Raw genomic sequence first — 25041 nt, forward strand, 5'->3', positions numbered from 1 at the left:
TACTATGAAGACACGTATCAGCCACTTAGCGCCTTCTACAATCCTTTCTATGAGTACTAAATGGATACAAGTTATATAAAACCCAGAGTAAACAAACAATCGATTGTGTGTATTTTCCCTAAACCCACAACCAAACATGGAACAGGAAATGAGGCGGAAGGTACACATCCCATTGTTTGTTAGATCATCGTTGTATATAACCCTGGCGTATTCACTTGGTACTCATGGAGTTAACTATAATAGTTCCTTTATATTTGATGAAAAGATTCTTTAAGAAAACCCTTATTTCTATTAGTAAAAATGGTAACCACAATAGTTCTTTCTATAATCACTTAGTTTATACTAGCTATATATAATCTAATATCGAACAGATAGTTAATTGTGTGAATCTGCCCTAAGCCCACAACCAAACAAGGAACAGGAAATGAGGCGGAAAGCACACATCCAACTATCTATCGGATATTAATTATATATAACCCTGATGTATAAACTAAGTTATTATAGAATTAACCACTAAAGGTCCTTTAAGTTATAGTGGTTTAATAAAATGGATTAAACCTTTTACTAGTAAGTTTCTAGTTCTGTCTACCAAATGTTCTTTTTTGAAAAGAATGTTTTGCACTAGAAAACGGTGTATTCAATTAGTGTACTATGGCCTGACCCATACCTAGTACTCCTTATGATTACTTAGTATATACGGAATATATATATATATATAGCTAAGATCGGATATATAGTAGACTGGGTGAATCTGCCCTAAGCCCACAACCAAGCAAGGAACAGGAAATGAAGCGGAAAGCACACACATCCTACTACCTGTCGGATCCGATTAATATATATTCCTGATGTATAAACTAAGGAATCATAAAATTAGCATTATAGGCCACTTACTACTAAATGTACTATGACTCGACTGGTCTGTTTGTCGCTTGTAATGATGTAAGTTTTCCCTAGTTTATAACTATCTTTACTTGAAAATAGTTTGCATTTCCTTTCAAGTGAGAATATCACTATATGAAAGGAATGGGAAAATGTAAGTATGAAGTAGTCTTTTAAAATGACTACTGAAGTACTGATAACCTTAAAACCAGTTTGTTATATTAAGGTTATAATGTGATGTGGTTGTAACCATACTAATTACGTTCTCCCTCCAGGAGACTCTAGTTACAAAATGCGACTTCAACAAATGAATTGCTAAGTCGTGAAATAGTCTCACATTAATGTTATCTTTTTCTTGTTATACCGCTTTTATTATCACCTTTTGTTTAGAACAATGAGTTAGTGATCATTGGTATAATTTTGTTAATCATGATTTGTTCTTCTGTTATTGTGAATAGTATGTTCTCTCTGTTATAGTGTATAGTATGTTCCTCCCTGTTTCTCTTTATAGTATGTTCCTCCCTGTTTCTCTTTATAGTATGTTCTCTATGTTCTAGTGTATTGTATCTTCCTCCCTGTTTCTCTTTATAGTATGTTCTCTATGTTCTAGTTTATTGTATCTTCCTCCCTGTTTCTCTTTATAGTATGTTTCTCTATGTTCTAGTGTGAACTGAACCCTTAAATTATACCTATTATAGTTTACTAGTATGTTTACTTGAACTATTACTGACTTGAATAAAAGACTCATTTATCTACTAACTTATGATTGTACTTTAAAAATGGAGTTTTATAAACTATAAAGTAACATAACCTTAAAAGAGTTTTTGAAATGTTTTGATCACTCATGAACACATAAGAAATTCTTTAAAATGATGTTTATAACAAAACATTTACACAATTATCATTGTGTTCAACTTGTATCCCCCCCTCAAAAGCATTTAAAACAGTAAAGATTGATTATAGGGGTATGAACTCACCTTATGTGGGTGATTCAATTGCAGATTTGTGTATGGATGAGAAGTCCCACGAATGAAGTCCCGAGACACAAATGAGTCCTAAATGACATATAATGGCATATATGGGCATGAATTCAGTGTTTAAAAGCAACTAACATGCAAGGAAACACCCTTAGGGACTAGGAAACACTTGGACTAAGTGTTAGAATCACATGTGATTCACTAAAGGGTATATACGGCCACACCATGGAGTGTACGGAAAGGGGTGTACGGCCATGGAGTGTACGGCCGTACACTCATGGTAAATCATGCAAAAGAGGGTGTTTGAACCATGAGGAAGCTAGTGGGTCTATTGCTCTACAAGAATATGAACTAAGTTCTCATTTTGGAGGGCCTTTTGGAGTGTTTTAATGTGTGTACCGCCATGCAATGGTTTACGGCCGTACAGTCCTTTTGTTCCAGTAAAATGGTCGTTTCTATGGTGTTAAACAAGAGTATCTAATCTATACTAAGCATATGGAAAGGATACTTACGATTTGGAGGCTCAAAGAGGGTTCACGGCCACCAAGAACAAGTGTGTGTTCTTGGTGTTCTTGGTGAAAGATGAAGATCTTGAAGATCTACCCAAAAAGATGATTTTCATGGATCAAATCAAAGGTTGATACTAGATTAAGAAGCATAACAACAAAATATGGAAGAAACACTTACGTTTTTGAAGATCAAAGTGAAGAACTCGATGATAGTTGAGAGAGAATCGATTTTCTAGACTTAGAAGTATGAGAAATGACTAGAAATGAAGGGATACTCTACCTATGGGGGTGGGTTTATGGCCAACATGGGTGTACAACCGTACACCCATGTGTACGGCCGTACACTCCCTTTGATGGAGTGTTCGGCTTGATTTCAATGTGAAGAACCTAAAATGATCCTTAATAATGCTAATTGATAGCAGAAACGAGTCTTACACATGGTTGAATTGAATGGCTGGACTTACAAGGCCAAAAAATTTCGGTTTGTCATATCATCCCCCCGTTAGATAGAATTTCATCCCGAAATTAGCTTTCTTAGCGGTACTACTGGGGTTGCGCTCCTCTGATTGGCAAAATACCCACTCGTAGACCTACCACGAGGGTGGTATATAATTAAGATTAGTGAGACGGTCGGATGTGCGACTCTGCCCCAGGTCCACAACGAAACAAGGAACAGGAGATAGGGCGGAAGCACACATACTAAATCTACGTAATCATAATCATATACCACCCTCGCGTATACACTGAATAGTGATAGGTGGGATGTATTCGTCCTTAGCCTCTGTGCTTGAACTTGATCTGCTGAACGAGTGGTATTTCGGGAAGGCTTGCTGAGTATACGGTCGTCAAGGTTTCGGAGGGAAAAGTACTCTTCGCATGAGTACTTCGGGGTTTAGAATACGAGGCAGACGATTCCGAAGTATGGGTCGGACTGTCGTTACGAATGAAGAAGGCTTCGTGAATTTGACGGTCATGGCGATGGAAACATATGAACTTAGTATGGTGAGGACCACGCCAATTCACGACGAATGATAGCAACGGACTCTTTACTGAACAAAAGTTTGACCGATTTGAAAGAAACGTCTATTATACGATGATGTACCCCTAGTTTGCTCGACAATATACTCTGTGTAGACTTTCTAGTGCTTTCTGTTTTCCCCTTGAGGTTAACACTTTTGCGTATCGTACCGCGATGAGCGAGTACATACTGTGAAAGTGCTTTGATAACTAGTGTCGATACTTTATACTATGATCCTCCTCGGTACCACTATGATTGCTTGGAATATACAAGTTATGAATAATTAAGATGAATAAGACAGCCGACTGAGTAACTCTGCCCCAAATCCACAACCAAACAAGGAACATGAATTAAGGCGGAATTACTCACTCTAAGTCTGCTAAATCTTAGCTATGCACAACCCTGATGTACAAACTAAGCCATCATAGCTTCTTTGAACGGATCTTTTAGTTCTCTTGAATACTGTGACTTGTTCCGATAAGTGAGTTATTTATAATTACTTTTAAATGTTTAGGCGAAAAACTCATCGAAATCTGAGTTATAATGAAAAAGTTATGACTTATTGAAGTTTCGCAACAGAACCGACACAACGCCACATGACGTAAAAAGTGAGTTTTCAATAAACTACTTTTTAGCTTTAGTGATCTAAACAAAACTCGTAGTATTCGTTAAACCGAGAATTTTCATAAAAAGAACGTGCAAATCTAGCTTTGTGTGAGGAAGTTATGATTTTTCTAAGATTCGGCATACCAGTACACAGCCCGAAACTCGAAATAAAGATTGAGTGATTTTCAGTCGATACAACTTAAATGAGAATGAAGGTCTCGTCAATAGTTGTACAACGGTAAAAAGACAGATGAAAACAGACGTCAGATGAAGAAGTTATGAATTTTTAACGGACTTTTCCTATCCCGGCCCGTTAAAAATATAATATTAAAAATGAAATCAAAACGAAAGTTGTAGAGTATAATCTCACCTACGCGTGGATATAAAGAACGTCAAAAACGGAGCTTGTATGCGAAAGATATGAAAATTTTAATTTTATGGCACAAATTACGAGGCTGGACTGGAGAAGTACGCCCAACGTACTTCGTACGTATGCCCAGCGTACTACGAAGACATGTATCAGCCACTTAGAGCCTTCTACAATCCTTTCTATGAGTACTAAATGGATACAAGTTATATAAAACCCAGAGTAAACAAACAATCGATTTTGTGCATCTGCCCTAAGCCCACAACCAAACAAAGAACAGAAAATGAGGCGGAAGGCACACATCCCATTGTTTGTTAGATCATCGTTGTATATAACCTTGGCGTGTTCACTTGGTACTCACGGAGTTAACTGCAATAGTTCCTTTATATTTGATGAAAACATTCTTTAAGAAAAACCTTATTTCTTTTAGTAAAAATGGTAACCACAATAGTTCCTTCTATAGTCACTTAGTTTATACTAGCTATATATAATCTAATATCGAACAGATAGTTAATTGTGTGAATCTGCCCTAAGCGCACAACCAAACGAGGAACAGGAAATGAGGTGGAAAGCACACATCTAACTATCTATCGGATATTAATTATATATAACCCTGATGTATAAACTAAGTTATTATAGAATTAACCACTAAAGGTCCTTTAAGTTATACTGGTTTAATAAAATGGATTAAACCTTTTACTGGTAAGTTTCTAATTCTGTCTACCAAATGTTCTATTTGAAAAGTATGTTTTGTACTAGAAAACGATGTACTTAATTAGTGTACTATCACCTGAACCATACCTGGTAATCCTTATGATTAGTTAGTGTATACAGAATATATATAGCTAAGATCAGATATATAGTAGGCTGGGTGAATCTGCTCTAAGCCCACAACCAAACAAGGAACAGGAAATGAAGCGGAAAGTACACATCCTACTACCTGTCGGATCCGATTAATATATATTTCTGATGTATAAACTAAGAAATCATAAAGTTAGCATTATAGGCCCCTTTCTACTGAATGTACTATGACTCGGCTGTTCTGTTTGTCGCTTGTAATGATGTAAGTTTTTCCTAGTTTATAACTATCTTTACTTGAAAATAGTTTGCATTTCCTTTCAAGTGAGAATATCACAATATGAAAGTAATGGGAAAATGTAAGTATGTAGTAGTGTTTTAAAACACTACTACATACTTACATTTTCCCATTACTTTCATATTGTGATATTCTCACTTGAAAGGAAATGCAAACTATTTTCAAGTAAACAAGGAACAGGAAATGAAGCGGAAAGTACACATCCTACTACCTGTCGGATCCGATTAATATATATTTCTGATGTATAAACTAAGAAATCATAAAGTTAGCATTATAGGCCCCTTTCTACTGAATGTACTATGACTCGGCTGTTCTGTTTGTCGCTTGTAATGATGTAAGTTTTTCCTAGTTTATAACTATCTTTACTTGAAAATAGTTTGCATTTCCTAGTTTATAACTATCTTTACTTGGGGGCAATCCAGTGTTCGTGTTGTATGCCGAGGGCAATCTAGTCATCATATTGTGGACCCGAGGGCAATCTAGTCTTCATTTTGTCGTCCTCGGGGAAATCCAGTCTTTTTTTGTGGGTTAGGTATGGATACATTGTATGTAAATTATACTATGTCGTATTTTGGGGGAACTCATTAAGATTTCGCTTATAGTTATGGATTAAATGTTTTACAGGTACCAGTGGTGCTCATGGAAAGGCGAAGGAGTGACTATACACATTCATCAGTAGCCATGGAGATTCCGCGTTTAACATATTACAATGATTTTAGACCAATGTATCTTGGAACAAATGGTTTTTCTTAAATGAGATTTTATAAATGCAAAGTGTTACCTTAATTAAAAATAGAAAAAAATTTGTTGTGACAATGGGACATTACAAATTGGTATCATAGCCTTGGTTTGAGGGATTTGGACTAACACTTGTGTGAATCCAAACTGAAACTAGTATTCGAGAATTTTCACAAAATTTAAAAAAAAAAATGAATTAACCAGTTGGGTTAGAGACATGGGCTCGGTCTCTTGTCATGTTATTGTTTGATTATTGGCTTGGGATCGTGAGCATGGACCTATGACTCGACCACAGGTTTACAAGGAGATGCGGTCTATATAGTTTACTAGAGCCCGGACAGGAACACTACAAGAAAAATACCCTTTAATGACGCGCAAACAATGACACTCGCTGATTTACGATACGCATTTTTGTGTGTCCTTAAAAATAATGTCAGCCTTCCAAAATTTGAAGGATTGAGGACACGCATTTTTGTGTGCCTTAAAATTAATGTCCAAAAAAAAATACAAACACGGAGGGCACTTTTTTTAAATGCGTGTCCTCTAGAAATGTCGCTTTATATTTTTTTTATCAAACACGCGTTATTAAAGGGCAAAAATGAAATCCTCTGAAATTCTAAAATTTTGAAGTGCCCGCTTCTTCAATCTCTCCTCTATATCTCCCTTCATTCACTCATTCCTAAGGCTTTTTCAAGAACCATTCTACCTAGGGCTTTTTCAAGAAAATTCAAAACGCTCTCCGATTCTCGATCGGTTCTCCCGGGCCTCTGCAACAATCGACGATCTCTTCAGGTCCGTCCTCCCAAAATAAGGAAGAAACTAGTTTGATTTCTCCCCTAAAACCTGGTACGACTTCTCCTAATTCCAACTTCACTCTTCACTATTTAGGTTATCGGCTCAAAAACTGTTTTTCAACGAACCTGTTTTTCAAAATGAAACCCATATGGGAATTTGTTTTCTCCTTAATTCCCATGTCGGTGTTCAATTTCTGCCATATCCTCATAATTTCTAACTAGCGCTTTTGAACCATTCACATGTTGAAGATCAGAAATCGGAGGTTCAAGGTAAAATTGGTACTAAAAATTGGTACTAAAAATTGGTACTAGAAATCGGAGGTTCAAAAGGGAACAATGAGAAAGATCCAATGAAGATGCCTACAGACCACAGTAAGTAGAAAATACTGAAGACAACATTTCTCGTTTTACCAACTTTTCAATCTGTTTAAAGCCAATGTTCATGTATGCATCTGAAGTAAGCTCTTTCCCAGGTAGGTTAATCATTTTTACTTAAGGTAATTTTATAAATTATAAGTAATAATCAGCTTATACTTTTTTACTTCTTTTATAGGATCTAGCAATAGAGCTTTCAAGTTCTTCTGATCTTCAAGTATCTACACCATCTGGCTTCGGAGGTGTTCCAAATGTATCACTTATGGCAAGTGTATTTCTGAAACTCGGGGCATGGCAATGGGTTCTTACCCCTGGTCTTGTATTTGACATTAAAAAAATATCACTTGATTTCTTGTATTTGACATTAAAAAAATATCATTTTCAGGGAAAAAAGAATCCAGGAACAGATCGTGAATCTGTTTTGAAATTCTTCAAGCAAGTTATTGAAGGAAAATAAATGGAGATTGACATGTAATCCCTAATCCCTATTTTTTTTATTTATGTCTAATTATACATCATAAAATCTTATTATAATTGATTTCACATTTTCACTTTCACCACATAATGGACAACTGACATATTCTTATGATGATGAAATCTGCCCCAAAAGAAGGGTCTTATGATCCCATTGCCCCTTGGAGTTGCCACATTCTTTACATGCATTTAGTTGTGTATCTGATACAGATGAACTTAATGTGGTAAAGTATCCCATTATACCTTTTTATTTATTTATCAACTTAATTTTTATTATAACACAAAAACATAAATCGAATAATCTCCATAATGTATTTTGTTAATGTATACTTGGTGAATGTCCTCAGTCAGGGTACGACACATTTCGTCGAGGATTCTGGAATTATTTCAGCATGGGTAAGTCTCAATATTTTAATAAAAATTCTAGAAACTTCCAAGGGTTTTGCTATAAATAAAAATTCTAAGAAATTTTTTATATTTAGGGATGGATTCTCAAGTATCGTATGCATTTCATTGTGAGGAAATTACATCCAGAAAAATTCAAAAATCAGTTGACTAATCAGGTATGAATGTATGATAATGAATAAAGGCAATATGTTTCCAGATAAGGGAAAAGGGTAAAATAGAGAAAACACAATGTACTTTTACCATTTTATCAATCTAAGGACTTTTAACTATTATTTTTATTGTGACTATATTATGATAATAGTGGAGTGACCATGTGCTTTGTAGATGGATCAAGCCCTAATGATGACAACTGTCTCCCCATTCTTTCTTTCAGATGTAAATCTCTTATCTTTATCAAATTTCCTTGGAACAATCAGTCTGCTTTTAGCTGTGATTTTCTTGATCCTGTGTTCACGAATCAATATACTTTTCTTTTTCCTGATTTCATTAAGCTCTTTTTGTTCATGTGCCCTCAGAAATTGTTGCTCATGAAGTTGAAGAAATTGGTAAAGTCTATATTTGTTTGATCTTATAAGATTCTAACATAATAACATTGTAAAATGGACCGGTTACATTACAAAACTTGAAAAATAGTATGATTATGGAAATACTGCAGGAGATTAAAGCTATGGGGGATATGAAATCAGCACAAATATGTAGCATTTGAGACATGTCTCTTGAAAATGTTAAAGTTGTCATGCTATATTAAAACATCAGAGATTATTGAATGGCTGAAGAGGTGGATGTGGTGATTGATCCAAAAAAAATTAAACTTACAACTGCAAGGTCTGGTGGTGCTGGAGGTATTATCATTACTATTATTATATATTAAGTCATGAAACATAATAATAATGATAATAATAATAATAATAATAATAATAATAATAATAATAATAATATTTCCTGTAATGAAAAAAGTAGGTTGCTATTTTCATTGAGTCATGTAATTTTTTATTTGACTTTGCAAGTCAAAATGTGAATAAGGTTGAAACAGCAGTGGATCTTTTCCACAAGCCAACTGGAATCAGAATCTTTTGCACAGAAGAAAGGAGTCAACTTAAAAATAAAAACCAGGCGCTTCAAACCTTAAGAGCAAAACTCTAAGAAATTATAATAATAATCCAATTATAAAACCGGGTGCTTCAAACATTAAGAGCAAATCTGGTATGTTCATTGTTTCAGGTTGGCTGTCTGCATTAGAAAACCTTTCTGATTACATATAGAGCTTTATATCAAATCACTTTATTTTTAAATAAATAAATAAATAACCTAGATACAAATATCATCTCCCATAAAAAAAAAGTTATAGGAATAAAATATTAGTTCAAAGAAAGAGATATATAAGAGGCCCACATATGCATAGAGATATAGGAAATCAGTAGTTATGTAGATTTGTTACAAAAGACAAATCAGCAAAAGTGCATTACTATTTCTTGCATATAACCAAACCCAACATAAAATAAAAAAATAAACAAACAAACTTTTTTAGGTAAAATAAAGATGCTTTTTTACATTATCTCCAACCAACCATCTGAAATTACAACAGTAAAAAAATTGTATAACAGAATAATCCAATAAGTTTCTCTTTTTATAAAAGCTTGAGAGTTACTTCATAATCTTTGCAGCTTTCCAATCGAATGCAAATAGATGGAAACCGAAACAACACTGTCAACAAACACTTATTATTAATTCATTGATTAAATAAAGAATCATTAATTTACATAAATAATAAAAATGATTTGCCTACGTGGATCCAAAGAAGAAAGCCAGAGATAAATGAAAATTAAACAAAAACACAGAAACAACTTCCCCCTGAAAAACAAATTCTAACTGCAAATCCTGATATAACATGATATGTTGAAGCATTGACTTTATGATTTTTTAGGCCATACGTAGGTGGCAATTAACATCATAAGTTGCTTAAAAACATAAAATTTGCTGATGAAATGCTTATGATTGTGGGTCCAGATAACATGATTTGCATTTTTCTAGATTTCATAACTAGTATATTATAAAATACATGTATTACTTAAAGTTTTTTTTGTTTATTATTATACAGGGACTGCATGTCAAGCAAGGAACTTGTAGACTTTGTTCATGAACAACTAAAAACTGTAAGTTCATCGACACATGTGGTCATTAATGATTGGTTTTGTTGCAAAGTTCATCCCTTGTACACCGTTAGTGTCAGGGACTTAACCTGATCTGATTCGAGAGTGCAAGATGGAAATGTAGTCATTGATTGTGGTGTGAATACTAGCCCAGGAACAAGTGAGGTATTCTTTTTTTATTCAGGAAATAGGTGGCTAGTCATCTGGTAGCTGGCAGGGATGAAATGAGTACTTTGGAATCTTCTTAACCCGATCAGGTGGGTATTCACTTTTCTCTTTTCTCTATCATATCATCTTGTATTGTATTGCATGTTAAGTTACCGATTTGCCATGTGCAGGCTATGACAGCTCTAGCAACCTCCTTCCATGCCCTGCAGCCTCTCAAAGTTCCTGCATTTAGGTTATTCTCTTAGAAAGGAAATTGTCAAAGGAGATTGTCAAAGGAGAATTTAGTCATGGGTTTCTTTTAATGTTATACATCTTTTGTTTTCTATAGTAAATATTATGCAATATTAACAATGTGTTACATTTACTTACCATTGGAATGATTATTTGTATTTGACATATTAGTTCAATGAATTATTTTTATTGTTTATGGTATTTTATTTTATATTATGAGACTTTTAATATGTTATTTAATTTGAAAATTAGTAAATCTATCAAAAATATATAATTTTAAAAACATTTAAAATTATGACATGCAAAAATGTGTGTCGGCTTCCTTTATGACAGGGGCTTCCTTGATACGCATTGCGTGTCATAAACACTTGCGTCGTAAGGTTGCGACATGCAAATGTGTGTCGTCTTCCGTTATGACAGGGCCTTCCTTGATACTCATTGTGTGTCATAACTGCGCGTCGTAAATACGTGTCATAAATGTGCGTCGTAAATGCGTGTCGTAAATAGACGACGCGCAAAAGCGTGTCGTCTCTCGTTATGACAGGGCCTTCCTTGACACGCATTTGCGCGTCGTTTGTGCGTTTTACGACACGCATTGTGCGTCGTAAAAGGCTATTTTTCTAGTAGTGGAAAGTGATTCCCATAATACAGATACTTGTTATATATGTTTAATTTAAACTTTCTGATATGTGAATTATTAGAAATGCACGCTAATAGATAGGATAAGGATTCTTTCAGGAACTGTATGATAGTATTACCTGATTTCTATGATGCCTTATGGCCTAGGTAATTGCTTTTCATAGGCTATTTCATTATGTGACTTGCTAAGCGTATGTTGTATAGTTGTATACGGTTAGGGTTACATAGCCTTAGAATGATTAACTTAGCCTTATTTCATGTTCCTTGTCTAGTTGTGGGCTTAGGTTAGAGTCATTTATTCGACGATCTATCTGATCTTGTATTATGTACAACTAGCAAGCACAAGGAAACTAGCAGTGCGGACATGTGATTGAGTAAAATCCTAGGAGTAGTGCCTAGAAAGTTAGTTACGGATCTTATGAGCATGTAGGTGTTAGTACACCTAGGGGTGGTCTAGTGTAGTGACTGAGGAACTTGAGATGAATTCTAGGTCGACTACAGATAGGTGTGGAAAGTAGTATGTGCACGTACTACTGAAAGCACAAGATCCGAAAGAGAATCAGATGGAATCTCGAGGATACTACGGAACTAATAGGTAAAGACATGGTGTGTTTAAGTATTATGTTTTGATGTTTGACCTTTCCGTTGTATATTTCAGTATGGTATCTATCATAGGTTCAAGATCATGTATCGGCTGCATCGATAGGACGAGTCCGAGTAACGAGGAGATCCACAAATTCATTATTTCCGAGGTGGCCATGGCGATTAGGGAGGCGATTCCAGAGTTGTTTGGGTCGGTTAAGACCATTTTTATTAGCGAGTTTTGATGGGTGTTATGACGCCGCCACACAGGCTTCTGTTACTACAGCTACTGCAGTCGTTTCCACGACGAGACTTCTGAGAGGTAGGACGATATAGTACTAGGAGTTTAGTGATAGGAAACCTCCGGATTTCAGAGGCGACAAAGACCCGTATATCGTTTTGAGGTGGATATATGATGCGGAGGGATGTTTCTACATGTTTTCGTGTCCCAAGGACCAGAAAGTGAAATTTTCATTGAATCTTTTACACTAGGGTGCGAAGGATTGGTGGTAGTTTGTTACCAAGAGCTTTGCATTCAGAGCAAACCATAGTGACTTGGGAGCAGTTTCGTGCGGAGTATTTTACACTTGTGGAGAAATAGCGACTGGCCTAGGAGTACGTGTCGCTCAAACATACGACTAAGTCGGTAACAAAGATCACCAAGACGTATACAGAGAGAGCCCTTTTTATGCGCAGAGTATGCTGCTTCTGAGTAGGTACAGATGTCACGATACTTGAGTATGATCAAGATGGATATTCGAGATCTCGTATATTCTCCTCCATATCGGATCTTAACCGAGTTACAATCAAATGCCAGAAGGATGGAGACTGAGTTAGAGATCCAGAGGAAGGTGGAGAGGCCAGTTTCAGTGCAGTTACAGTCGGCGACCAAGCAATTCAAGTCATGCGATACGAGATCAGAACCAGTAGAGCAGGGAAGTTTCTAGTGTGTTAACTGTGGGAAGTTTCATGTGGGAAGTAGTTAATCTTTTGATTTTTGTAGGTGTGGCAAGGAAAGGCATTTCGGTGGGGATTACAGAAATAGTGGGCGAGTTTGTTTCCATTACGACCATGAGGGCCACATCAGAGCTCGTTGCCCCCTTCTCATGTTCGGTGAATTGCAGGATCCCAAACCTTTAGCATGGAAGATGAAAGATTGGTGCCAGTGGAGGTAAGAGGTGCGTAGGATTGAAGAAAGAGCCTACCAGTTTGTTGCAGAGGATCCAGGTGTGGCGACCATGTCGACTGCGGGTATGTTTCTCCTTTTATTTTATTCGTGTCTTGCAATTATGAATTGGATTTTCCTTTTGGAAGTATCCTTCTGTATGAAGTTTTCATGTGTGTGAAATTGTGTTAGTAGCGTTTCAAGTTCATCGGTAGACTGCATGACGGGGGTGACGTAAACTCATGTTATGTTCTCCATTACGGGTTATTTGATATATGAAATAATACGTAGTGCTCCACTTAGTTCCACTTAGAGTTTTTGTTTTCTTTATGTTGGATGCGTTTGAATGATTTGTATATTCCAAGTGAGGGAGAGTGTATATTTCGTAGCGGAAAGAATTCGAGCAAAATGCAAATTTTAGTTAGATTTCTCAAGTTAAAGAATTTTTCATAATTGCTTAATCTTATGATTTCGCATCGGATTTCTCGCCAGTTGTTAAATTCCTTCGCACTGTCTTAGTTGCAATTGTGTTAGAAATCCATAGGGAGTCTTCGTGCTTAAGGTCCTAAGATGTTAGGAGATCAACTTGAGGGTTGTGAGGAGGACTTCCTTGTTTGTTCTTGTTTGATTAGGACCTGGAGATCCGATTTATGACCCAACGGCCTAATAGGGATAGTTAGGTTTTGTAGGATCGGTGTGCGTTGATGTTAGGTTGTGAAAGTTATTAGTGGTTGGCGGATCAGGGTTAAGCTCGAGAGCTGATAATGATTGACGGGTCAGGGGTAAGCCCGAGTGTTGTCAGTAGATAGCAGAGCATGGCTGTTAGAGCTGAGTGTGAATATGGTATACTTTAGTATGAGATCGATTGGTTTTCGTTCATGTTTTTTTAGTGCATTTATATGCAGTTTTATCGATGACGGTGGATGGCCATGGGTTTTATGTTCTGTTTTCGCATAGGACGGCGTGTGGCCAAGAAGATCTCGGCTCGATCAAATCTACGAATTTTCAGCATAGTTGATCTATAATAGCGTTTCCTACTGGGCTTTTGTTATGATTATCATTGGTGCATTGGTGTGTGAGGTTGTCGGCTATGGTGTAGTTTATGGATTCCTTCTTCGGCTATTCGATAGGCAACACAAGTTGGGAGGCCTTGATCAGATTAGGTATGTGAGTGTTTGGTCAGCAGTGGTAGTGTTTGGGGTGCCTCTGTCTACCTAGATGTTTGGATCTGCAAGTTATGGGTAAGGGAGTTAGTGCTTCTCATTGTGGGTTAGTGGTATTACTTTGGAATTCTCTCATTGTCGGGTCGGGAATTTCCTGCTGGGAAAAGTGTTGGCATGAGTGTCAAAAGGTGGTCGACTTCTTAATAGATGTTGCTTTAGAGGTGATTCAAATCTTTGGAGTTATGCTCGGATTGGCTCAGGAGCCTGGTTTTGGAACCTTTTTGTTAAGGATAGTAGATGTTGCCTTTGGAAGAGATCTCGAATCGTGTTGAACTGATTTTGAGGAAGAAATCTAATTTAAGTTGGGGAGATATGTTACATCCATTTTTCTAGAATAGATCGGTTGAGGGATTAAAAGGATTAAATGTAAGGTTTGTAGGAAAAACCTTGCATCACGACGTGATGAATGGAGAATCATGACGTGATGTGCCAATTGATTGATCACATTTTCGAGATGGATGTCACGACATGACAAAAAGTCTTTCACAATGTAATAGCAACTACAGCCCTATCCCATGATCTTTTTGGGTTTCCTCCATATTTAAGCCCCTAAACTCGAGGTTTAGGGCATCCTCTTCAGCCTCCAACCCTATAAACGAAACCCTAGCCTCCATTGATGAGTTATTGAGCTTTTGGTAGTGTTTTAGTGACTTGAAGGAGAATGGATCATCCTTGGTGCTTAGATCTAGCTTGCTAGCCTCATTATCATCTTCTAGCAATTGTTCTGGAGTTATGTGAGTATTTAAGCTCTAATCTTTATGATTCCTTATTGCTTGATCTAGAATTTTGTGCATTATTCTCCATGTTTAGGCTAGTTGGATTGTAAACATTCCATAAAGTAGGCAACTTTATGGTTCCTTAGATTCCCTTTGTGGTTAAATGTGGTAGATCTAAAGATTGGTGGATCTTTGAACTCATGCATGAGGTTTTGACCTCTTTTTCGTCATTTGTGACCTAATTTGAGCTCAATACTTGCATAGCGCATGCATGTCTATAAATAAACAATTTTTTATGGCTATTGTGGTGTAAGGAAGCCTTCTAGAGGAGATGAGTGTGCCGCTTAATGGATTAAGGGCTTGATCCATTAAGCTGTCTGGAAACAGTTCTCACGGTGTAACGATATGCCTTTCACGTCGTGACGTTTGAATTCCTCATGATTGTTTTATCTGTATGTTCCCACAATGTGGACAAGAGTCTCCCACGTCATGGTGAGGGTTGACCGTTGACTTTTTTTTTACCGTTAACTTTTAACCAGTTTAACCTTGTGTCAAATTTGAAGGAATTGTTTATTAATTAAAGTTCCACCTTGGTTTGGTGCTAGTCGGTTCGCGGGAGCGATTGATGCAGGGAGTGAGCGTGTTGTTGTGGTTCCTTGGGTCTTCGGTTCATGTGAGTTTCCTCACTATACTATTTACTGTATTATGTATCCTTGTATGTAGGGATATATAAGTAGTGGTGTACTGGTTAGGGTGCCCTAGGGGTTGTATGTACTCACTTAGGATACCCTGAGAACTCTTTATTTAGGCTTTCTTGCATGTTCCTTGTTTTGATTGTGGCTCTAGAGTGGGATCTCATGTTCGAATTTCTATCTCACATGTGGTTACATATATGCATTCCTTAGCGATGTGTTGATATTGGGGTACTGCGTTGTATGAGACCTGGTATGCGGTAGTGAGTTGTTGGACATATAGACCAGGATAGATAGTTTCGTGTGATTATGTGTTTGCTTGATTGTTTTCTTGTTTCATATGTCGACATATTGTAGCGCAGTTACGTTAAGCTAGTCTTGCTTTATGTTGAAGGCCAACAAACTTGGGGGCAATCCAATTGTTTTGTTGTGGGTTGGGGGCAATCCAGTCTTCATGTTGTGGGCACAAGGGCAATCCATTCTTCATGTTGTTGGCCCGGGAGAAATCTAGTCTTCGTTTTGTGGGCCCGGGGACAATCTAGTGTTTGGCTGTGTGCATGCATTGTTTGTATTGTGGTATGTGGTATTTTGGGGGAACTCACTAAGCTTAGGCTTACAGTTGTGGATTAAATGTTTTTCAATTACCAGTGGTAATTGTGGGAATTTGAAGGCGTAACTGTACACATACATCAACAGCCATGGAGATTCCGCGTTTAACGTATTACTTTGATTTTAGACCAATGTATCTTGGAAAAAATTCTTTTTCTTAAATGGGATTTTATAAATGTGAAGTCTTACCTTAATAAAAAATTGAGTTTTTTTTTGTGAAAATGGGAAGTTATAATGAGACGCTTCGTCAGGTCTTCAATCATTTTAATTTTTTGATGAATGATATGCATCGACTTACTATGAACAAGACTAGAAACTCTTAGGTTCTCAAGTTTCTTGATTCACTAAACGATTGTTGGGAGCATCATGTAGATATTTTGAGGAACAATGAAAAAATAGGAATCATGGATCTAGCTTCCTTGTTTGATAATATTCGTAATCATGAAGAAACAAAGATTTTGAGAAAGGTTACCATGCTAGACACTCACAAGGACAGATCTATGTCACTCTACTCGAAGAAGTCTCCTCATAATAGCAACAATGACTTCTCTGATGAATCTGAAGGTGAAGCCCTGATAGTCAAGCGTTATGTTAGCCGAAATGATAAAATACCCTATGTACTTAAAAGATTTCAATCAATGATTGACTCAAAAACGTCTAAGGGTTATGACACTTGAAGAAAATCTGATGCTGAATAGAAAGAGGGTCTCAGGAGTTTTAATTGTGGAGGAGCTGATCATTTTTCTAGGGAATGCAACTCCAAAAGAGTTGATACTAATGAAGATTATGAAGAAAAATAAAATAAGTTGTTGGCGTCCTTGGAGGACAGAATATTGATATAAAGATCTTAGTTTCTAAAGTTGAAAACTGGGTAGATGATGAAGAATCATCTAATAAAGATGGAGAAAAAGACAAATGTTTGGTGGCTCACACTGATGCACAAATCACTGATAAAGAGAGCAAATGATCTAGTACCTTTGAAGCTAATTTGGCCAAAGTCGCCAAGGATTCAAAAAGACAAGACTGGAATTCTTTTTCCTTTTAACATGTAAACAATTTCATTGCCACTCAGATTATGAGAAATGTATTATGTTTAATTACCTATGTCATCATCTCTCAAAGGTTAACCAAGAAAAACACTCACTTAGGTTAGAGATTGACACACTAATGGAAAGTTTGTCCAACCTTGAAAATACCCTTGCTTTAACTAACACTAAAGTCACCAATCTATCTTTTACCAATATTGATCTTCATTCTAAAAAGGATAGATCTAAAATGTATGCTTTCAAACTTCAAGTAATTATGAATAATTGGGCTCACTCTCGTCATAAGTTAAGTAAAATAATAGACACCCATATACCTGATCAGTGTGAAAAATTCTTGTTGGAAATATTGATGAGGCTGTCAACATTTATAAACAAACTTAAACTAATCAAAACTTCCTTCCTATCATGTTCTCAAGGAAGATTTTAATTCTAGGTTCGTTATTCATTAATTCATAAATCAATCTCTCATTAATAAACATTGCACGACTAATCCTGATGGTGTCACTATTTACACTACCCATCTAACTTCTTTAGATCCTACCATTAGAAATCCTAACTTTGACATTCCTACCCCAACCACTGAAATGTATCTCAGGTTTCCCATTTCTAATGGAGAATTTCACTCCACACATGAGATATTTAGTGAGTTCGTAGAATATATTGTTACCTATCATGACACTGATAATTCTCATTCCTCTGACACTGATGAATCTTTGTGTACATCAGCATCTCAGGACCACTTCACAACATGTCACACAAAAACATCCTATGTTTCAAGGACTTGTTCAAAAATTCAATAAAAAGTTACAACTCTATGGAACCCTAAGTTTTTGAAAAGTGTCAACAAAAATAAAAAAAACATGGGGTAAGGGTATGTTATCGTTGTGGTGATACTTCTCTTCGGATCAGTGAGGGTACCTTTGGTGAGGAAACTAAGAGAGTTGACAATCTTCATTTAAGAAATGAGAAATGGATAAAAAAGGATAACTCACTAAGTCGTCTTCCCATTATTTGTTATGATATTTTTTCCAAAATGAAAAGACCCATTGAAAAATGGGTTAGTGTGTCGTAATTTGTTTCTTATAACTACATGGTAAGGAGCATTTTTGGTATCTTGATAGTGGATGCTCCAGGAATATCACAGGTTGTAAGTCTCTCTTGAGTGATTATGCTGAAAAAGATGGCCCTGTAGTGATGTTTGGAGACAACAGCAAAGGAAGAACTAAGGGGTTTAGATCGATTCAGTGCAGGACTATAGAATTCAAGGATGTTTCTTATGTTAAAGATCTGATACATAACCTCATCTCTATCAGTCAACTTTGTGACGCTGCATATAAGCTGTACTTTAGTAAGAAGGAGGGCAACATCACTAACTTAAACAGTACAACATTTCTCACTGCTAACAGGAAAAATTAAATTTATGTGCTTAATGTGTTTGTTGCTTCTTAGACATTTATTGCTTTGTATTTTTAGTACTTTATTGTGTTGCTTTCAAAACTACAAAAAACTAGTCTTTTGCTTTAAAAACCAAAAAATCCATATTTTCTTATCTTTTACCAAAGGAGTATACATTGCATGTATATTTCTCTTATTAATCACTAATGTTTTCTTTTGTCTCAATCCTCAAGTCTCAAGATCATCCATCTTCAGAATTTGATGATGACATGCATTCTTCCTATTTAAAGAAAACACCAGCTCGCCTAACCCTGCAGACCATTTGTTGGAAGATATTATCATCAGGATTGGTCTCATAAACAATTTTTAGTGGCTCTGCATCGTTTCTTCAGCGCATGCATCCTTCAGTATGAAGTTGATGGTTAGGGTGATAGGCACCGAGCGTCTTACTGTCGACACAAGATAAGGAAGAACTGTGTCTAGATAAAGTGTTCTAAATGCTCTTATTTCCCTTTCTTGGACTCTTAACCCGTTGAGACATGGTGGGGTGAATATAATGAGCATGGGACGTCTAATTTCCATAGACTCTCTCACTGCTACAACAACCCCCATCTAAGATCCAAAGAAGTCTCGATCATTTCCAAAACAATGATTCTTGTATCTCGTTATGAAGTTTATAATGTTTTATTCCTTCGATACTTCTCCTGTTGACTTTCATAACTCGAAGGTTACAAAGATTAGAACCTTTTAACTCATTGGTTACAAAGATTGTGTTGATTGAGATATCTTCTCTTTGTGATTAATATGAAGCTTGGAATCCATCAGAATAATCTCATCTTTGAAGGATAAGAATATATCTTTCTTGGTGCTTAAAATCTTGGTATCTTGATATGTTTTGAAGTTTTAAATGAGTGCTAATTTGTATCATTTTTTTGAAAAAAGTTGGTGTGGCGGATTTCTTGAAAATGGGAAGTACTTTATGCACATTCACTTAAAAAGATACACCATATCGGGTCTTTATGATCTTCCTGAAAAAGATACACATTTTCCTTTTTGATTTTTTTTCTTTTTACTGTTTCTTTTTGTCTTTGTTTATTTTCTTAATTATGTAATGTACCATATCAAAAGGAATTGATGGTTAATCGTTGATTTTACACTGAAAGTATAAACATAACTCCATGATGCTAGGAGTTGAACCACTTATTGTTAATAAGTTATGCACTATCTATGATTCACACTGATTACACCTTAGTGTGACTGAGACATCCTATTCTCTCACAATAAGTCTTTTATCATAAATCTTGATGATTCACTATACGATACCATACATTAATAAAAGTTTGAAATTTTGTGTCGATGGTTAAGCTATGTACCGTACTTTATCAAACGCAGCAACCCCTTTTTGCCCTATTTTCTTCTTTAAAGTTTTATGATTTAGCGTATAATACCAGACAATGATGAGGACTTGAAAAATCTATGTCGATGGGTATATAATGTATCGTAGTTTATTACACGCACCAACTCCTTCTTGTCATACTTTTATTCTTTAAAGTTTTATGATTCAACATATGATACCAGACGCTGATGAGGACTTGAGAATTTTGTGTCGATGGAAATATAACGTATCGTGGTATATGACACACGCCTACCCATTCTTTCCCTATAAAGCTTCTAACAAATAATTTTATGATTCACTATAAAAGCCACTGATAAAAATTCGACATTCTATGCCGATGGGTAGATTCCTTTACCGGAATATATTACACGCATCATACCATTCTCTCCCAAATTATTCTTCTAATAAAAGTGGTAAATGATTCAACGTATAGAACCAGACACTGATGAAACCTCACAACACTGTGTAAATGATTATCTATGGCTACAACACAATATTATGATACACCAAAATACCTCATATCTTTCCACTACATGTTTCATACAATAATGCTGACTTTGTTGTTTTGTCACTGATGGTTGATGCTCACCAAATACAACTCTTGGGTCAATTTATCGTCTTCTCAGAGGCTTGTTGTAAATGGTAAATTTTTAAATTTTGGGATATGCATCATTCCTAGATAACTGCGAGATTTGGGGGAATTTTTCTCTCTCTATTATTATTCATTTTCAACAGCGCTCTCTGAAGTATAAAAGGGGTCTTATATAATCATCAACACATAAATCATTCAGTTAACATCAAAAGATCTAGCATGTCTTCAATCACAGGAACCCTAATCTCAATGGCTCATCCATCGGCTCTCTGTACATACGCTCCCACATTAAATGTCATCAAAGTTGTTGGATCTTCTGATACTCCCATTTTCATCATGTCAAATAATGTTACCTTCTCCATTGAAATCCTAAACAAATACAAAAACAAGGGATTAAATATTTTGTGGCATACCTTACAACATGTCCACTTCGTTATGCTCTTGTTGATGTTACTTATCCCTTTCTTCCGCAAAATGTTTGTGAGTTCTATTATACTTCTACTTATGATGATGTAGGAATAATCGTTGTCACTATTGGTGATGGAAATTATATGATTCCATTGAACGTAATGGATATTCAAAGAGCCTTATGACTTCTGATTTGTGATGACAATTTTCCTCTACATACTATGGATGAATGTCATGATGTTCTAAAAAAATTTAGACTAGGAATCTAAGAAGCAAGGAAACTAGAATGTTCTTCGACAAAAACATCCCACTAGTTCGAAATTTCTCCCAGGTATTCTCGGCAAGTGTCTCAGTTACAAAATTAGGAGCCTTGATCAAATGAATTCCTTTCAACATCATATCCTTTTCTTTATCATCAACAATAAATAGCTTGACTTTGCTAAATTGATATTTGATCAAATTGTTGAGATTATTAGATGCAATAAAAGATCTGCTCATGTCCCATATCCCAGATGGTTTACACTCATTATTCAATATGTGGGTACTAGTTATGATGATGATCAAGTTGCATATTGAATTCATTCATTCACATCTTCCAATTTGTTAAATGAAGACCCTGATGATGATTGGAGCATTACGAACGGTATGTAGAAGTGGATTAATTATCCATACGAGTGTAAGAGATTGATATATGTGGCACCCACGAGGATGATATAATGGAGGATAAGACTCACTCAGTGTCAAACTGAAGTACTGTAGAAGATCCACAAGCAGACACTAAGAGTCTCTATGAAGCAGAAGAAGACGTCGACACTGCCAATGAGAACCTTGATGCTGACAGTAAATTTGAGTAAAATGGTGAAGATACGGAATTGGTTCCTGTTAATAAAAGTCAAGAAGATCAAGTGATCTTAGAAGATTTCAATGTAGTTGAATCAAATCGACCAAAAACACATTTGATTTGATACTTCTCCATCAACTGAAGAAGAAGAGCTCATTCCTGAAACTCCTTCAACTCAGCAGGGTAAAGATACTGAAACTAAGTATATCTACGAGACCCCTCCATATGATCAAGGTAATGCATCTCATGTCTATACAACCTCTTATGATTGTGTTCAAACTTCTCTATTTCATACTTCTGAAGCTCCATAAGTCCAACAGGATCTTACATCATCTACTCAAATTGAATGACGTCCCCCTGTTCAACAAATTATTCCCACACAAGCAACATTTCAAGGGAACAATCTCTACCATGCCAGTATCTTGTTGATTTCAAATTTTTTTTGGAGAAAACTCTTTCCACGTTGGAGTCTCTAGTTCAGATTCCTTCCAATATGAATCAGCTTCTAGTTTCACTCGTGAATGATGTCATTGAAATTAAGCATATTATTTCAGGAACTGATATTAAAACAAAATATGGATATCAGTCACCTTTAAGGTACAGATGACCAAGAACCACCTCCTGACTCTAAAGGCACTCCTCCTTTCAGCAGACCTTGCACCTCCATGCTTGCTCATCCACCTCCACTGCCTTTAGGTACTCTACCGTCCACTCCTCCTCCTCCTACAGCTACTGATCCTCACAATCAAATGCTAGCGCTTGTCATAGCACCTCCATTTCAAATGGATGTTGCTAAAAATGGGTAAAATGTTGTTAAGGAATTTTCCAATGGTACTTCTTCCAATGATGCTGAAAATGAGGCAAATATTAGGGACATTCTTGACGCTCCTGATCGAACAGATGTTGATGACGAAGTATATTGTATAGACTTGTTCTTTATTGATGTGAAACCTCTTCAGATGGTATATCCTGGCACTGATACTATTGGAACTGATGTTGAGGGGGAGCAGCATGGTCCTCAAGGAGAACCAAGTGACATAGAATCTGACAAACATGATGTTCCTTTGAGCAAGAAAACAAAGGCAACAACTGACCCTGATGTTGATCATTTCAAGAACAAATGTAAAGAGTGTACAAATTCTAAGATGGCAAAATTTTGGGGTGTCACCATCGAAGAGGCTAGGGAGTTTTCCGAACAACATATCATTCAATCCTTTTATCGAATGTATGGCATACGAGATTCCAAGATGATTTGAAAGGTGTTTACTGGCTCTGACACTCTGTCTGATCAAATTGAATAATTGAAAAAGTTTAATTTGAAAGCCTCAAAGGAGAAATTTGTTCAGGAAAGTACAATTACCAGAATTAAAAGGAGTAGGTTTGGAGATGTACTGAGAAGAAGAAGTAATCCTGATCCAATCATAAAAGTAAGATGCTCCAATACAAGACTGAAAGAATGCTTTCAATATATATCACAAGACATGGTGACAAGGGTAAAGTTGTTGTCCCATATACCGCATTTCTATCTTCTCAAGATTTGGTGAAGTTTGGGCACAACAATTGGATGCATCTTCTTGATTTGATCAACAAGTATAAGGTAAAATATGTTGATGATCTAAGGCTTATATTAGAGAGAATGATCATAAAGGTTAAGGATCTTGACTTAGTGCCTAAGACGTCAAATAAACCTTCATCATCCCTAGCATCTACTTTAGTGTCTCGGAAGAAAACCTTCAATGGAGTCATATTTCTTATTCCTTATGGCACCAAGGTTATTGACAATCTTTTCCAGTGGGTGTTCATCCAGTTTAACACATATTCATTCTTCAACCAGAGCATGACATATTTTACATGGATGCATCCAAGCGTATGTGCTTCATTCAAATAATATTGTCAAAGCACCCACTAAGCACTTGGTTCTTTTCAGAATTGTATGTCTTGTCTTCGTGAATCTTGCCAAAAACTATCACTTCTTAATCTTAATGGAATTAAACAATAAAAAGAAAGTGCTTGTTATCTCAGACTATTTTTGGGTCAAGCCAGGATTTGAAGAAGATGTTAATAAGTTATACCGTCGTTCTAAAGAAGAACACTTTGGGTTTTCACATCATCAGATTAGGGGAGATTATAAGTTCAAGCCTTAGAATCTGATGATGTAAAATATTCATGCAAGCTCAATCAGCGCCCGCATGAAGCTATGTTTGTAAAGTCGTGTCGGTGTGATATGTATATCTTATGTATCTTATGTGTTTATAAAATATATGAAGATAGTTAGCAGATCTGATATCTTAGTCATATCGGATATACTCTATTATTATCATAGATTAGGTGATATCGCTAATTTGTACGTATTCACATTGTATTTACTGTTCTTTATATACTATGGTTCTGATCATTGGTTGATCATCGAACCCTACAGCTTTATGCTTGTTCTCTTGATGAGAACATATTCTTGGTGAACACATTTGTGTTAATTCTTTTGTGCTATTTTTTGTACTTATTGGTAATTGAATTGATCAAGGGACCTAAAAATTTATTATTTTGGTGATTATATCCAATTATACCACCAAGAAAATCTTGAAGATAAGATATTGCTATATTCTATCATAAATGACTTATTGATGAGTACAATCAGTAGTGGAGGAGAAGAACCCATTGTTATGAAAATAATATTCTAGCAGGGGAATCCCAAAAGACCACTTTGATGTCAAATACTTATGTGGATTACTAATCCTAGAATCTGACATACATGTGAAAGAGAACCTAATGGAGTCTATGAAATTTTGTTGCATGCGTTCATTTGCTCACATACATATTTGTCAAATTGCTTTGTGATTTTTATGTGTAGTGACTTGGAAAACTACTACAAAATTCTTGGGACGATTATGAGTAGGTGTGAAAGGTAGTAGAGGCATATAGTACCCGAAGCACATGATTCATATTTGGA

Source organism: Lactuca virosa, chromosome 5 (assembly GCF_052849685.1).
Source record: "Lactuca virosa cultivar CGN04683 chromosome 5, Lactuca_virosa_CGN04683_v6, whole genome shotgun sequence".
Classification (NCBI taxonomy): domain Eukaryota; kingdom Viridiplantae; phylum Streptophyta; class Magnoliopsida; order Asterales; family Asteraceae; genus Lactuca; species Lactuca virosa.